The sequence below is a fragment of the Sceloporus occidentalis genome, unplaced genomic scaffold, assembly GCF_023333645.1.
Source record: "Sceloporus occidentalis isolate IW3139 unplaced genomic scaffold, rSceOcc1.0.p SCAF_1, whole genome shotgun sequence".
NCBI classification, from domain to species: domain Eukaryota; kingdom Metazoa; phylum Chordata; class Lepidosauria; order Squamata; family Phrynosomatidae; genus Sceloporus; species Sceloporus occidentalis.
Genome location: NW_028316981.1, coordinates 308,553,245 through 308,569,503, shown reverse-complemented (window position 1 = coordinate 308,569,503; position 16,259 = coordinate 308,553,245).

Here is a 16,259-nt window from a genome sequence, read left to right as displayed (position 1 = left end):
CTTGTAGTGTGATAAGAATCCATTATCCCAGTGGAAACTTCTAGTGATAGCACCTCTTAAAGAACTGCAGCTCTGAAATCTCTCAGCAGTTTCTTGAGTGGCCCCCACACAGAGATAACCATATGATGAGAAATCTCTTCAGATGCTTAGGTGCACCCTGTTTTTATAAAAAAAATATTTGTACAGCATATATCACAAATCCACTATTAACTTCCCAAGCAACATGAGTGCCCTAAGATTGAAGGTATCCATGAATTCATCTACAGCAGGGTCCCAAATTCGATCCAGCATGTGTGTGCTTATGCGCCTTTGAGTTGTCTGTCAACTTATGGCAACCTCATGAATTTCGTGGGGTTTTCTAAGGCTGCATCCATACTGCAGAAATAACCCAGTTTGACACCACTTTAACTGCTGTGGCATAATGCTATAGAATTCTGGGAATGGTGTCACAGAGCTCTGGAAATATTCAGTAATGGTAGTTAAAGTGGTGTCAAACTGGATTCTTTCTGCAGTGTGGATGCAGCTGAAGTCAAGGAATACTGGTGATTTTTCTGAAGTATAGCCTACCGCACTTGGTATTTGTTGGTGGCTTCCCATCCAAGTACTAACCAGGGGCTGACCCTGCTTAGCTTCCAAGATCAGCTGGGATCTGGTTCTATAGGGTATTTAGGCTGTGGCTCCTATAATTTTAAGCCTTAATAGATCTTGGAGGAGGACTAGGTGCCATAAAACTCTATCAAGTGGGATGAAGGTGCCTACCTTCATCACCATCCAAACCAATATTGTCCAGGGATGGAAATCATGCAACTTTCCAGAAACTGTTGGACCGCAACTCCCAGTATTCCTCACCATGGGCTATGACAGTTGCTAGGCTGACAGTTCCCACTTCTGTTCTATATGTAATAATATAATAATAAATTGTTTATTTATTGACCGCTTTTCCCAGGATCAAAGCGGTGTACAACATGTAAGATAAATACATTACAAGCAATGACATATTTAAAAATTTGGGAAATATTAAAATAGCTTACAGTCTAAAATCAAATATTTACAGCATACAGCATACAGTTCGGCAATTATTAAGATTCCAATATATATACACCATAGACAATCGGGGGAAAAAACTTATTACAAGGAGTTAGGAGGGTACACTTGTAGAAAGAGGTAGGTTTTTAGTGCCTTTTTAAAGGCTTCCACCGTTCCACTAAGGCGGATCTCATCTGGTAAAGCATTCCAGAGAGAAGGCGCTACAGCTGTAAAAGCCCTTTGCTGGGTAGTTGCCAATCTCACCTTAGGATGACCGAGTAATATTTTACCTGTTGTCCTGAGTGTGCGGGGAGGATTATGCAGAGAGAGGCATTCCCTCAGGTAACCTGGGCCCAAGCCATTTAGGGCTTTAGCTACCTTGTTAGCTAAAAACCTATGTTAGCTAAAAACATCAAAAACTTGACTTGGATGCAATATGATGGAGACATATTAGGACTTTTCTTAAACTGGGGATGGGATTCATGAAGTACTCTATTTTTTTAAAAAAAAGTTGTATAATAAGAATTAATATAAACATATAAATATGTACCCCACTCCCTCTCCTGACACACAACATAAGAAAACCAAGACATCACACACCAATGCTTACATCTACAACTACAACTACAAAATACATACACAAAAATTTAAAAATGATTTCCTGCTTTCTTATCACTGGCATTAAGCTATTCTTCCCCTGTACAAACAATAACTGAGCTCTAGAAACTTATAGTTTAAAACACAAATAATTCATTCTCATAGCAGTATCTTTTCAACTTTCTGCCCTAAGAATTGCAAAAAAGGGTTCCACTAGGTTGTTAAATTGCAAGTCCCAGCACAGCCAGTGGGAAGAATGCTGGAAGCTGCAATCCAAGGGCATCAGGGGGTCTGCACAATTCCCACCTAGCAAGTTTGATTCAAGCCATTATACATGGTTCATTTTGTTTCCTTCTGTTTATTTAATTTATATCCTGCCTTTCCACCAAAAATGGTATTTGGGCAGCTAACAATAATGAAATACAGATTAAAACTGAATTAAAACAGAGCACAAAAACAAATCAATTAAAAACAGAGTTAAACACAGAGCAATAAAAGAAACAAATGGCACCCAGCCAGTTAAAGCAGCAACCTTTCACCCTCAAAGCAAGAAACCTATTTGCCAAAGACCTGCCTGAATAAAAACCATCTTTGCCCGCCAGCTGAGGAACAACAAAAAGGGGTTATGGTTTGGTTTTAAGAGATTAAAAGTGTGGGCTTCCACTTGTGTTTTTGTATTCAATTCAGCTTCCGTTTTAAGCCAGGATATTATTATTAAGCCACTCTTCGTGTAATTGAAAGGTTTTTTTAAAAAACGTTTGCCCTCCTAAAGGATCATTGATATAAAAGTTCAATCCTAGTTTTAAAAGCATCCTTATTCAGACGGCATCAAACATATGAGAAAGAGTAAGCTTTTTTTACATGATGAAATCCAAGCAATCATGCATGCATACATGTGTTTTTGTGTTAAATTTCTGAACCTTTTAATAATAATAATAATAATAATATTGAATAATATTAATAATTAATAATAATTAATAATAATTAATAATAATTAATAATAATTAATAATAATGAACCTTTTTGATAATGTTAACCCTTTTCATGCCACTATGCTGCCCCTCTTGGAAGCTGTAATCTTATTGAACCAGTGGTAGGAATGATGCAACCATCCAGAGATAAACACGCACATACATACCACTGTTGTCCTCTTACGGGCTGCAAGATCATGATCAAGGATCACATAGCCAAGAAAAGATCCAGTCCAGAGATGGCAGCTCGCACCATACCTTACCACTTATTATCATGGGTATGGCTGATGGGACTGCCACATGTTTCATCTTGTTGTTATGTGCCTTCAGGTAGTTTCTGAGTTATGGCAACCCTATTATGGGGTTTTCTTGGCAAGATTTGTTCACTGGAGGTTTACCATTGTCTTCCCCTGAGGCTAAAAGTGTGTGACTTGACCAAGGTCACCAAGTGGGTTTTCATGGCTCAGTGGGGAATCAATTCCTGGTTGCAAGAGTCCTAGTCCAGCGCTCAAGCCACTACATCAGTACTGGCAAACCTATGGCACGCGTGCCAGAGATGACATGTAAAGCTATTTTTCAGGACACACAGAAGGCAGGGAAGAGGAGGAACAGCCACATGCCTGTTCCTCCTCTTTCTGGTCATTGCAGGTCTTCAGCTGCCTCTGGAGAGGGTGCAGGGGGAGGAGGAAGAACAGGTGCACTCCTGTTCCTCCTCTTCCCGGACATGCTGGGCCTATAGCTGCCTCTGGAGAGGCAGCTGAAGGCCAGGAAGGGCAGGGAAAGAAGTCCTGCCCCCAGAGGGCAGAGGTCCAATCCCTGGAGTGCAGATGCTCCACTCTGGAAGTCCTGTTTCCCCCAGATGTCCTGTCCCGTTAGTTTGGGCACACGGTCCCTATAAGGTTCACTATCACTACACTACATGGTTCCTACCATATGGTTTCTACACCTGTATTAAACACATTCAGGCCTCAGTCCCACATTCTGTCAGCATAGCGTAAATATCCACATTCACACCTATGCTATGTTCCCTGACCTGCTGATAGCCACCATCCTGTGCTTTGCAACAAACAGCCAGGCTCAGAGCAGCATCTTGTTGTGTCCCCATAGCCATCTGTCAAATGATGGCAGCAGTACTGAGACCCCTAGAGGACCCTCAGTGGAACTCAGCACTGATGTCATCATTTTATGTCTGGCAACTGGAGCATAGCCAGATTTTTTTCTGATTCTGCCTGTTTACTGTGAGGCATGAATTACTGTGTTGGATGTATTCAAGAACTTTAAGTTGGAGAGGGAGGGGAACTGGATACTGTAGAGGGAGGAGTAGCACCTGAAAAGTACATTGGCATGTGAAAAGGAAACATACATGTGCACAATTTGGGTCACAGACAGACAAACACAAATACATGTACACACATCACTGTCTTGTTCTTATAGACTGCAGGATCACAACAAGGATCACATAAGGGTATTACAACACCCTATGGCCCAGTTGGAATGGACTATGCAGATATTTTCTTTAGCGTGAGGTACCGCTGCCTGAAGAACTAGCATGGTGTGGTTATTAGAGAGTTGGACTATTATCACAAGGGAGGAAAGCATCCTTCTCCCATGCTTAATTCATGTTATTAGAGTGATTGGGGGGAAGATTATCACATCCCTCCCATGCTTATCCCCTTCTTCTACCATCTGTAAACAGTAATGGATCCATCATTGGGTATTAATGGGAACTCCCATTAATAAACAATGATGGGTCTATTGCTTTTTACAGACAATAGAAGAATGGAATAAGCTCAGGGTGTGTGTGATAATCTTCCCCCAATTGTGCTAATAACACGAATTAAACATGAGAGAAGGACGCTTTCCTCTCCAGTGTGATAATCTCCTGAGATTCTGGAGACAGGATTTGAATCCCCACTTGGGCATGGAAACCCATTGGGTGACCTTAGGTAACTCTCATTCTCTCAGCCTCAAAGGAAGGCAAATCCCCTCCGTACAAATCTTGCCAAGAAAAACCTGTGATAGGTTTGCTTTGGGGTTGTTGTAAGTCAGAAACAATTTGAAGGCAATCGGCAACAACTGCTTCTTGCTCTCACAAGTCATTCCACCTCTGTTTGTAGTCCCTTCCCCCCAGTAACTTACAGGAAGAGATACTTTTTGTAAGATGCAAAAGTATTAATGAAAGAAAGCATTCCCTGCTCTTCAGTAATTCATTCCATATGGTTTATTGACAACTATATTACATATATTGTATTTTATTATGTACTCAACCATATTTTTCTTTGTTAAAATGACTTGTTGGCTTGCTCATATAACTCTGAGCAAACAAATACTTCACTAGCAACAAACCCTTGATGGACTCTACATTTAAATTATTCCTTTCATTTATCCATTGTGTTGAAATTAAGGGGAAAAAAAACCTCTTTCAACATTTGCAGTGTGTCCTCAAACAGCCCATCGCCTAATGTATTTGCTGTCCTTTTCCAGTCTGAGAAACAAATGCCCCCTGAGCTCTGGGGGCAAGCTTTGTCTGCAGCTGCTCCTAGGAAAAAAACGTTTATTAGTATTATTACATAAGAATACCTCAAACAAACAGTCCAACAAATAACAATCATAACAAAACTAACAAACATACTGACAAACATATAACATCAGAACAAATATACAAATATGTTACATTCATTCCATACACTTGGTACTTCCTTTAACCAACCCTTCACTGATTCATATAACTTTTCTTTTCTTTGCTTTTCTGCATATCTTATTTCAGTCTTATCTTAACTTAGATCTATCTCCCCTTCAAATCTCTACATGCTCAATGACTACTACGGTTATCTTATCACAATTTATTTTCTTGTTCTTTCCCATTTCCCCCCATAATACTTATAGTTGGGATGTTCTCCCATTTCTTCCTTATATAAACATATACTTTATTCCAATCATCCATATGTGAAAAAATAACTCTAGAAAGAGTCATTCTATCTCACTATTTACAGCAAGGCCAGGCTGCTGAATACACAAGTTTCCCAGAGAGCAAAACAGCAAAAGTGGTGTTATGGAATGTGCTTCTTAGCCATGCTGAAAATGGAGGGGATTTTGGGATTCCTCTTGGACAGAAGGTTAAAATGTAAGACATGTCCTGGAAAAAGCGGATATCTGGTCACCCTACTTCTGGCTTCCTTGTCAGTGAGAATGCTAAATTTGCACACACACACACACACACACACACACACACACACACACAACACAGCCTGATGCACCAGGGAGGCCACCATCCAAAGTCATCCCCCATCACAGTTTCAGGTAGTGGTGGCTAGTAGTTTCCTTCCCAGTAGTGCAGAGAACCTACTGCTGGCTTTAATGTATTAAATGAAACCATGGTTGTGTCCAGCATGAAGCAACATCTTCCCTTTTTGGCCTTTGAGCTCCTCAGCCTGCTGCAAGAAAACCTTCCTTTCTAAGATTGCAATAGTACAGCATCAAGCAAGAAAACACTTGCTATTCATACCCTCCCCCCAGTTCTTCTTCTCCCCACTTTTTTGTCATGCAGCTGAACTGTTCCCAGGTGCCACTCTTCCTTCCCCGAGAGCTGCAGAGAGTTGACTTCAAGGCAAATGGATTTTTAAAAACATTCAGCACTCAGGAGTGGGAGGGAGAGCTGCTCTGGGCTGTGTCAGATCATCAGCTCCCTTGCGGCACTGTAATTTGGACAGAGATGCTCTGGTCCCTCCCGAATGAAGGGATTCGAATGAAGAGAAGGGGCAATTAGCTACGGCTGCTCCAACATCAGGAATCAGCTTGAATTAATAAAGCCTTCACCTTGTCATATCCCTGTGCCTTGATCTTGGTGGATGCTTATTTATTGTCAAAGGAAAGGAAGAGCATTGCCTGGCTGCGCCAAATAGGCATGCATTCATTCATAGGAAGAGATGCAAAAATAGAAAGAAAAATGGAGATTCTTTGAAGACAAGCATAGAGTTGGAAGAGTCTGCAAGGGCCATGTCGCTCATGCAGAAAACATCCTCAAATGATGGCCATCCAACCTCTGTTTAAAGACCTCCAAAGAAGGAGACTGTGCCAGTCTCTCCTTTAATACATCCCACCATAGGTGGTGAATAGGGTTTTGCCCACACTGCATAATCATAACACTTTCATACCACTGCCATGGTGCCATCGTCCTATGGATTCCTGGGATTTGTAGTCTGGTGGAGGTATTTAGAATGCTCTTGCCAGACAGCTCTAACACTGTAGTTCAGGGGAGCACACTTGAGAATTCAAAGTACCTTTTTTTTTAAAAAAAGAAAATCCTACAAAGCCCAGAATTCTGTAAGAATTCTTTTTAAATTATTGTAAGCTGCCTTGAGTGCCACTTTAGGAGAAAGTACAGGATATAAATCCAAGAAAGAAAGAAAGAAAGAAAGAGCCATAGCAGTTCAAGCAAGAACAGACGATTGACTTGCTCACACTGATACCTAAGTGCAAGCAGAAGATGGGTGAGATCAAAGCCCTAGTTGTTCCTCCCAGTGGTTCTTTATTCTCAACAAAATGTGTACTAGACTTAGTCCTGCCAAGACAGCATGGGTGGACAGAGGCCATCCAGTAGTTCTTGGACTGCAACTCCCAGCAACCCTCTTCAGCGTAAGCAATGGTTGCATCAGCAGTTAGAAATGATAAAATCCAGGCACAGGTTTACCACCTAAGCCTTAGATTCTGGCATTGTTTCTAAAGCTTGGGATGCAGCTTTGTCAAAAGTAATTAATTTTGCTGCTTATTACAAGACCCCTGTCATTGCTGTTGATGTTAGAGCCATTTTAAAAATAAAGTATAGCATGACTCATTATATTTGTAGTTAATGGGCAAGATTCTAAATCAAGTTGGCAGAGTGTAACACTCTGTCCATACAGTTCAATGCCCTCCTCCACCCCAGCAGGTTTCAAGACTGCTGTGCACTGGCCAGCCAGGGAAGTAAGTCAGCTCAGAAGAGGAAGAAGCAGCTGAGCTGGGTTGCAAGGGGAAAGGAAACAAGGGTCCTCTCCCAAATACAATGGCCTTTTGTTTCTTTTCCCAGACCAGTCACTTCTTCTTCATCTGGGATGATCTCCCCACTGCTCCAGCTGGTGAACAGCAGCAGCAGCTTGGGAGGAGGTTTTGAAAGTGGCAGAAATGGTTAGAGAACAGTCCCTTGTACCCCTTCCAGAAGAAAACATACATGTGCATGAACTAGAGCAGGGTGACCAGATGTCAGAGCCACAAAGGAGGACAAGGCACCACAAAATGAGGGGCATTCAAGAAAAATGTAAAATAAAAGCTAAAATCCCCAATAGAAATATAAATTCATGCTTCTTAGTCATGATCAAAATGGAGGACATTTTGGAATTCCTCCTGGACAGAAGGCTGAAATGTAGGATATGTCTTGGAAAAGGAGGATATTTGGTCAACCAGAACTAGAGTAATGTGTGTGAATGTCTCTAACAGGATTTTGCCCAACATTCAGAGGCAGCAATACTTCCAAAGAAGCTACAGCCGCCATATTACACAAGGCACTCTAAATGTTGTGACCTGCAGCAGACAGGATCCTGCACTATGTGCAAGAAGCTCATTTTCTACATTGAAAACAGTTGTTTTTCACTGCTAAATCTGTGTTTTTTTCTTACAGAGTAATTCCTCCACAACACTTTGATAATTTCAAATACCAGGAGAAAATTGTGCAAAACTCTTGCTAATCTTTTATTCTTCCCAACAAGCTTTCCCAACTGCTAGGGTACCTGTTTTGTCATATGTGAATGAATAATTACCAATATTATATCTATCCATAAAAATCTATCATCTATCCAACTAAGAGGTGGGATATAAATACTACTACTACTACTACTACTAATAATAATAATAGGAAAGTGTTGAACTTTTCTTGGTAGCATTTCCTTTCCCAATTTTACAGAACAATTTAGTTTCTAAAAACAAGGATGCCAGGTTTCATACAGACCCAGAAACTATGATTTCTCTTTTTTGATCCCAGAAATTTGGAAGCTCATCATCATATTCAGTGGTAAAGATGAGGCACACTGCTCATATTCAGAGACATTCTCATCTTTAGGGCAATGCTTCCTAAAGGAAAAAAAAATAATGGTCCTTTGGTCTGTTCACTGTTTTTTCCAGTTCTGCTTTGCTGGAGCAGGCACAGAGATGTGAGATGGAGAGAAAAAGGTAATACTATGTGACTGAGGAAAAATGTTTTCTTCAGTGATTTTTCCGGGAAATGGACACATTATAATACCAGCCACCAGTCCCTTCTCAGACTTATTTGCTTTCCCAGCAACCAATACAGCATGTGTTAAAGAAAGAAACAAAAAAAAGTAGCCATGGTCTAAAAGCCTGGTTGTTAGGATCAAAGGCACAAGAATTAATGTGAGCATTCAGAGGTGAGCAAACAACTAGCACCACCAGTGGCAGCTTTCATCATCCATGTGAGTGGAGGGGTGAATCATCTCTGGGGTTAAACCCAAATTTTATAGAAGATATCCAAGGTGCTGAACGTATTTTTGAACTAAAGGTTCCGTAGCTGGTCTTTTGAAGTTTGGACTAAGAGAAAAATCACCCCACCACACTCCCATGGAAGACACCAACTGGTGGAAATGGAACTGAATTGACAGGATGGGATTTGAAGGTGTAGCAACATATTCCCCAAGCTTTGGCCACTGTAGAGGACATGTTGGCCACAATCACATTGATGATATACCCAGGTGAATTTGCACTATGCATCCAGGGTGACCTTTTTGGACCATGCATAACAGTTGTGTCCAGCTGATGGTAGTAGGATTGGAAATCTGTTTGCTGAAACATTGCAAATGTACAATTGTCAGGAGTTGCCTCTGCTTTTGTCCTGTCATAATGCAGTAATGGGATATGTAGTGGTGATAGTATGTTTTAGGAATATTTTAGAGCTGTGTGCTCAGCCTAGGTGCTGAGATAAGCCAGGAAAAGAGGTGGCCCTGTCCAAGGTAATTTGAGACAGATCGTCTGGCTGTAACAACAAAGAAATGGGTCGTTGTGAGAAAAGAAGGGAAATGTGTGTATTAATTTTAAGGAATACAAATTAAGCCTTTCTGAAGTTTGAATTATGTGCAGTTTAATTATGTGGTCATGTTTGTTGGTCAGTTCTGACAATGATAGTCATCTGACAGGATCTACAATTTTCTTAATAAAGGTTTCTGAATTTTTACAACCGAGAGTAACTTTTTGAACTTTGATATCCTGCTAGTTTTGACAACAATAGTGCAACTAGAGTAGTGTGTCAATGTGCATTGTGCATGGCTGTTTCTCACATGTTGTATCCCATATAGGGATTGTGTAGTGCTAGCATAGTGTAACTCAGCTGTCAGGTATGGATGCTGTGCTGGGACAATGTAAGATCTCACCCTTCTGTTCTTTTTGAGGGCTTCCCAGAAGCATTTGGTTTGCTAATGTAGGCACAGAATAATAGACTAGAAAGGCCTTTTGTCTGATCCAGTAGACATCTTTTTATGTTAACATCACCACAGGGATGGAATACAGCTGAATGAGACAGAAGGGAATAGAAGGGAAAGAGGCATATGTCAGGATTCAGATGAGGCAGTAGGCAGAAATGGGAGCCTAAGTAGAGCTTGGAAGTAAGTAGTTACAGACAACACGTTACTTTTCCTTACTTCTCTCTCTTTTTCAGCTGCAAAGGTCTAAGCTATGACATAGTTGTCACTTAATGAGGGATGATGTTAGCTAAGGCTTTAGTGGTGCAACAGTTACTTTTCCCACCATGGAGGTGGGTTCTCATTAAACAGTGCTGGAGGAATACCTCAAGATCCAAGTGATGGCTTGTGCTATACCTTGTGCCCCTCAATTTGTGCTCTGTTGTGGGTTCTCACCTAGGGGCAGAACTGATGGGAGGAGATGGCAACTTGTACCATGGACTAGTAGCAATAGCATTCTGAGGATACATATATACATGCATAAATACACATTGTTGTGTGCCTTCATGTCATTTGCAAACTTATGGTGACTCCAAGATGAACCCATCATAGGGGTTTTCTGGGGCTGAGAGTGTGTGACTCACCCAAGGTCACCTACTCGGTTTCCATGGCTGAGTGGGGAATTGAATCCTTGGCCGGTTACACACCGGCACTTTGGTGCGTGATGAGCACGCACTAGGATTACAAAATATGGCCGCCGCCGTGAGGACGCCACGGCCGCGCTGCCTCTAGACGGGGCGGCGCGGACGTGACGTCCTCAATCCGCGGCAGGGCGCCTAGGGTGCCCTTTCCGCGGACCAGGAAGGAGCTCCGTTTCGGAGCTCCTTCCTGGTCCGCGGCGCCGCTTTGCTTCGCTGGGCGCAGCCTTCAGATGGCTGCGCCTAGCGAAGCAAGGGAGAAAGGGGCCAAGCGGCCCCTTTCTCCCCCTCCTCGCCGCTGCGGGGTGTCCTTGGGGCTTGAAGCCCCAAGGACACCCCTTTTCTGGCTGCGGGGAAGCGGCGTTTTGCTGCTTCCCCGCAGCCCGAAAAGCGGCGGATCGGGGCCTCAGCGGCTGCCGGTGTAGCCGCTGAAGCCCCGATACTCCGGGGAAAGGGGCGGGTCCAGACTGCCCCAAATGGGCGGTCTATAACCTGCCCCCGTCTCCAGAGTTGTAGTCCAATGCTCAAACCACTACACCATTTTGGCCTTCACATACATACACACTCTAAAATTGTCATTTTCAGATATTGTTGGGGGAGGGGGGGGGAAAGGAATAATAAAAAATTATTTTAACAATTGTAACTGCAACTACTTTGAGAGTGAGGGGGGTTGGAACCATTAATTGCAATTATTCACTATTTAAAAGTTATATCCAAAGCTATGGCTTTAGAAAAGCTGCCCCAGTATCCCTTGACACCCTTCCCAGTGTTACACTCTAGTATTGCCCTGGGGGAAGTATATAGAGGTGAACATTGGCCCCTGCTGCATCTGGAGTGGCTCGCCCTAGGTTTACAAATTATGTTGTGGCTATGAGGCAGAGGAGTAGTTCTTCCTCTTGGTATTTGCTATCAAGCCAACTTTGATTTATGAATGAGAAACCTCCAAGTATCCTAGTCAGTAACTAACTTCCCTGCTCAGGTCTCACAAACTGAGGCTTCTGGCTTCCTTGACTGAGTTGATCCACCTGCACTGTAGTTTCTCTCTTTTCCTCTTGCCTTCATCTTTATCAAACATTATCATTTTGTGTGTGTGTGTGTGGTTTTTTGGGGCTATGTGGCTGTGTTCTGGAAGAATTTATTCCTGATGTTTTGCCAGCATCTGTGGCTGGCATCTTCAGATGCTGGCTAAACATCAGGAATAAACTCTTCCAGAATATTGCCACAGAGCCCAAAAAAAGCCACAAAAAACTATGGATGCTGGTCATGAAAGCCTTCACTTTATCATTTTTTCTTTGAGTCTGTCATCTCATGCATGTCCAAAGTATGACAGCCTCAGTTTAGAATTTTGGCTTCTGTGGGAGAGCTCAGGCTTGATTTGCTCTAGGAACCATTCATTTGTCTTTTTTAGAAGTCCATGGTACCGGCAGAACCTTTCTCCAGCACCACATTTCAACTTATCTGATCAAGATAAATGGATTAACTTCCAATCAGCTTTCTTCACTGTCCAGTTGTCCACTGTCCAGAAGAATAGACTCTGATATGAAAAGATGCAAATTTCTAAATGAAAGGGCTCCCAACAGTCAGCGTCCCTTGGTTGTATTTTGCTAAACCCTTTTGTGGATTAATCTTAACAATTAAAAGGATTAAGACCACTTTCTTACATACACTTCCTTAGGTCTTAGCCCCACTATAAATCTTCCGGCCCTGCCATCAGCACAATGGAAAAATATTGTGAAGAATGAGGGTGATGAATAGGGATGGGAAAATATGTGAGTTTTGCTTTCTCTCCAAGCCAAATTATTCAGCTTAAATGCTTTCTGACCCAAATATGTGTGTGTGTGTGAATATTGCTTCACTGTTTTGAAACAAACTAAACAAAAATGTTCAGCTGTCTCCACTGGCTGAATTCAATAGGCATATCTATTCACAGCATGGAGAGAACTATGTGGTACCTAATTACTATGTAGGTGGTGATGATGATGATGATGACAATGATGTTCCACCACAGAGCAAAACAACAAACATATAGAGTGAAAAACAGAAAATAAAACACAATACTATAGAATGATAAAATACTAAAATAATACACAGGCCCTTCTTATACATGGATTTTTTATACACTGATTCAAGCATCCACGGTTTGAAAATGTTAAAAAAAAGTATAAATTTCAAATATCAAACCTTGCTTTTCCATTTTAGTGGTACCACTGTATTCTGCTCTAGATAGGCCCCACCTGGAATATTGTGTCCAGTTCTGGGCACCACAATTCAATAAGGACATTGAGAAACTGGAGCGTGTCCAAAGGAGGACGATTAAAATGGTGAAGGGTCTGGAAACATTGTCCTATGAGGGACATTAGGGAGCTGGGGATGTTTAGCCTGGAGAAAAGAAGGTTAAGAGGTGATACGATAGCCCTGTTTAAATATTTGAAGGGATGTCATATTCAGGAGGGAGCAAGCTTGTTTTCTGCTGCTCCAGAGACTAGGACCCAGAGCAATGATGCAAGCTCCTGGTAAAGAGATTCCACCTCAACATTAGGAGGAACTTTCTGACAGTAAGGGCTGTTCAACAGTGGAACAAACTCCCTTGGAGTGTAGTGAAGTCTCCCTCCTTGGAGGTCTTTAAACAGAGGCTGGATGGCAATCTGTCAGGGATGCTTTGATTGAGAGTTCCTGCATGGCAGGGGGTTGGACTGGATGGCCCTTGTGGTGTCTTCCAACTCTATGATTCTATGTTTCTATGGTTTTTTATAAGGAACACGATTTTGCTATGTCATTATATTTAATGAGACTTGAGCATCCACAGATTTTGTTATCCACAGGGGATCTTGGAACCAAACCCCAGTGCATAACAAGGGTCCACTGTAATACTAAAACTCCTTATCAGTCACTATTAAAGTGACTGATAAGGAGTATTAAGGACGAGAAGCCATTCTGAGAGGAGAGCAGCCCTAAGGAGCACTAAGATAATTGAATAGACTGGGGTTGAGTTTGAGTTTCTCTCTCATTCAAATTCTTCAAATCTCAGCTGCTTTCTCTCCTGATCTGAAGAATTCCTGTACATTTTTCTCATTCTTGATAAAGAATGGTATTTCAGCACGTCAAGAAATCTCATCAAGAAAGCACTCAACTGCTGTTGGCTGCAACAACATTTTGCTTGGGTATGGGATTTTACATTTTGTAAAATATTTTGCCTTGGGGTTTTTTCCACCCCCTTTCAGCAGAAAGCTGTGCGTGGCATGTTTTTTTAAAGGAGCTGAAGCAGGATTCTTACACATCCATAGTAACATTAATAAAATTGCCCAATATCCTATTACTGAGAGAAAGGAGAGGAATTTTATGCTCATAAAGTTATATAATGACCACATTGTTGTTGTGTGCCTTCAAATTTTTTCTGACTTATGGTGTTGGCTTAGTCATTTTGAATTCTGCAGGAGAGCTCAGGCAAACCTGTCATGGAGTTTTCATGGTAAGTTTCTTCAGAGATGGTTTGCCATTGCCATTCTCTGAGGCTGAGAAAGTGTGACTTGCCCAAGATCATCCAGTGGATTTCATGGCTGATCTGGGAATCAAACCCTGGTCTCCAGAGTCATAGTCCAACACACAAACCATTACATTACACTTGGTCTTTTTTTAAAAAATTAATTAATTAATTAATTTTATTTTTTTTATCTTAGTGTCACTAAGCTGGAAATGACTTGAAGGTATACAAAAACAACCTTAGGTCCCATAGAGACAGGCCAAAATAAAGCTGCTTCGTATCACTTTGGAGGTATGCTGTTTAAATGATGCATGCATCCTAAGAGTCCGGAAGCCATGCCAAAACCACGCTCCAGTCCTAAGGGTCCTAAGGACTAGCGTGTGGCTTTGACGCGGTTTCCAGACTCTTAGGACTCATGCACCATTTAAACAATATACCTCCAAAGTGACCTGAAACAGCTTTATTTTGGCCTGTCTGTATGGGCCCATTGTAACAAATAACAGTGGGCCCTTGATATTCACTGGGGTTTGGTTCCAGGACAACCTGTGGATTCCAAAATCCATGGTGCTCAAGTCCCATGAAACACAGGGGCATATTAAAATGGTGTCCCATATGTAAAATAGCAAAATCAAGGTTCACTTTTTGGAATTTATACTTTTTTGGAATATTTTCAAGCTATGGATAGTTGAATCCATGGATAAAGAATCCATGGATATACAAGACCAACTGTATGCTCATTTCTGTTTCCTCTGACATTAACTGGTGGTGGGATGAATTTGAAGAGCTCCTGTTCTGTTTGCGGTCTCGCCTGATTTTATTGAGGCCTGAGTTGTGTAAAGATTGCTTAAAGACAGCATGAGATTAGGGCCACCCAAGATGTGTCAGCCGAGCCCAGGACACCAAAGAACTCCTGAAAACAAAGCCAACGTATTTCAGACAAGAGGATTTTCTGTATGAACCTATTAGGGATTTCAGATATCTGCTTCCTTTTAAATTGCAGGGGGAGGGGGGAACCCACATCCAGACACATTTGTGGAATGTATTGATTGGCATGAGCTAGCATGTAGTGGTTTGAGCATTGGAATCTGACTCTGGAGAGTCAAATCCCTCTGATCCATGGAAACCCACTGGATGACCTTGGGCAACCACACACACTCAGCTCCAGAGGAAGGCAAAGGAAAATGCCCTCTGAACAAATCTTGCCAAGGAAACCCCATGATATGTTCACCTTAGGGTCACCACAAGTTGGAAATGGCTTGGAGGCACACAAGAACAAATTGATTGAGGTTGTTTATTTGCTGTTGTGTAATACTATGGTTCTAAGTCAATGATTCTTCAACCACCCATGGGATGCAGAAAAAGACTAGGCAGGATGCTTGGTTTTTATAACACTTAGGTCTGAACCCTGATGGGTAGTTTTTAAGCTATAGTAGACCCATTGTTCAATGGTGAGCCCATTAAGTCCACAGTATGGTGCGGGGCAGTTAAAGTGGCATCAAAATGCTATAATTGTATAGAGACCTTATAGAGACCTTAATCTTCTTTCCATTCCATTCACTCCTCTGTCCTGTCCTGATATTAAATGTGGTTTGATGCATTTGAGTTGCGGCTATTCCAGAAATATCATCTGGTCTATTGTACTATTAGGCAGTGGATACCAAAATCCATGGATGCTCAATTCCCATTAGATACAATGGCATAGTGAAATGGTGGCCCTTGTATAAAATGACTAAAATACAGTGGACCCTTGGCATTTGCTGAGGTCTGGTTCCAGGATCCTTGTGAATACCAAAATTTGTGGATGCTGAAGTTCCATTAGATACAATGACATAGTGAAATGGTGGCCCTTATATAAAATGGCTAAAACAAGGTTCGGTTTTGGAATTTATATTGTTTTTTATTATTTCTGGGCCATGGATGGTTAAATCCATGGATAAAAAAATCTATGGATAAAGAGCGCTGACTGTAATAACTGTGAGAGAAGATCAGGATCCAAATCATGAAAGATGGTGTTTGAGCAGTTAACACCTTTTCTTTGTCACAGTCC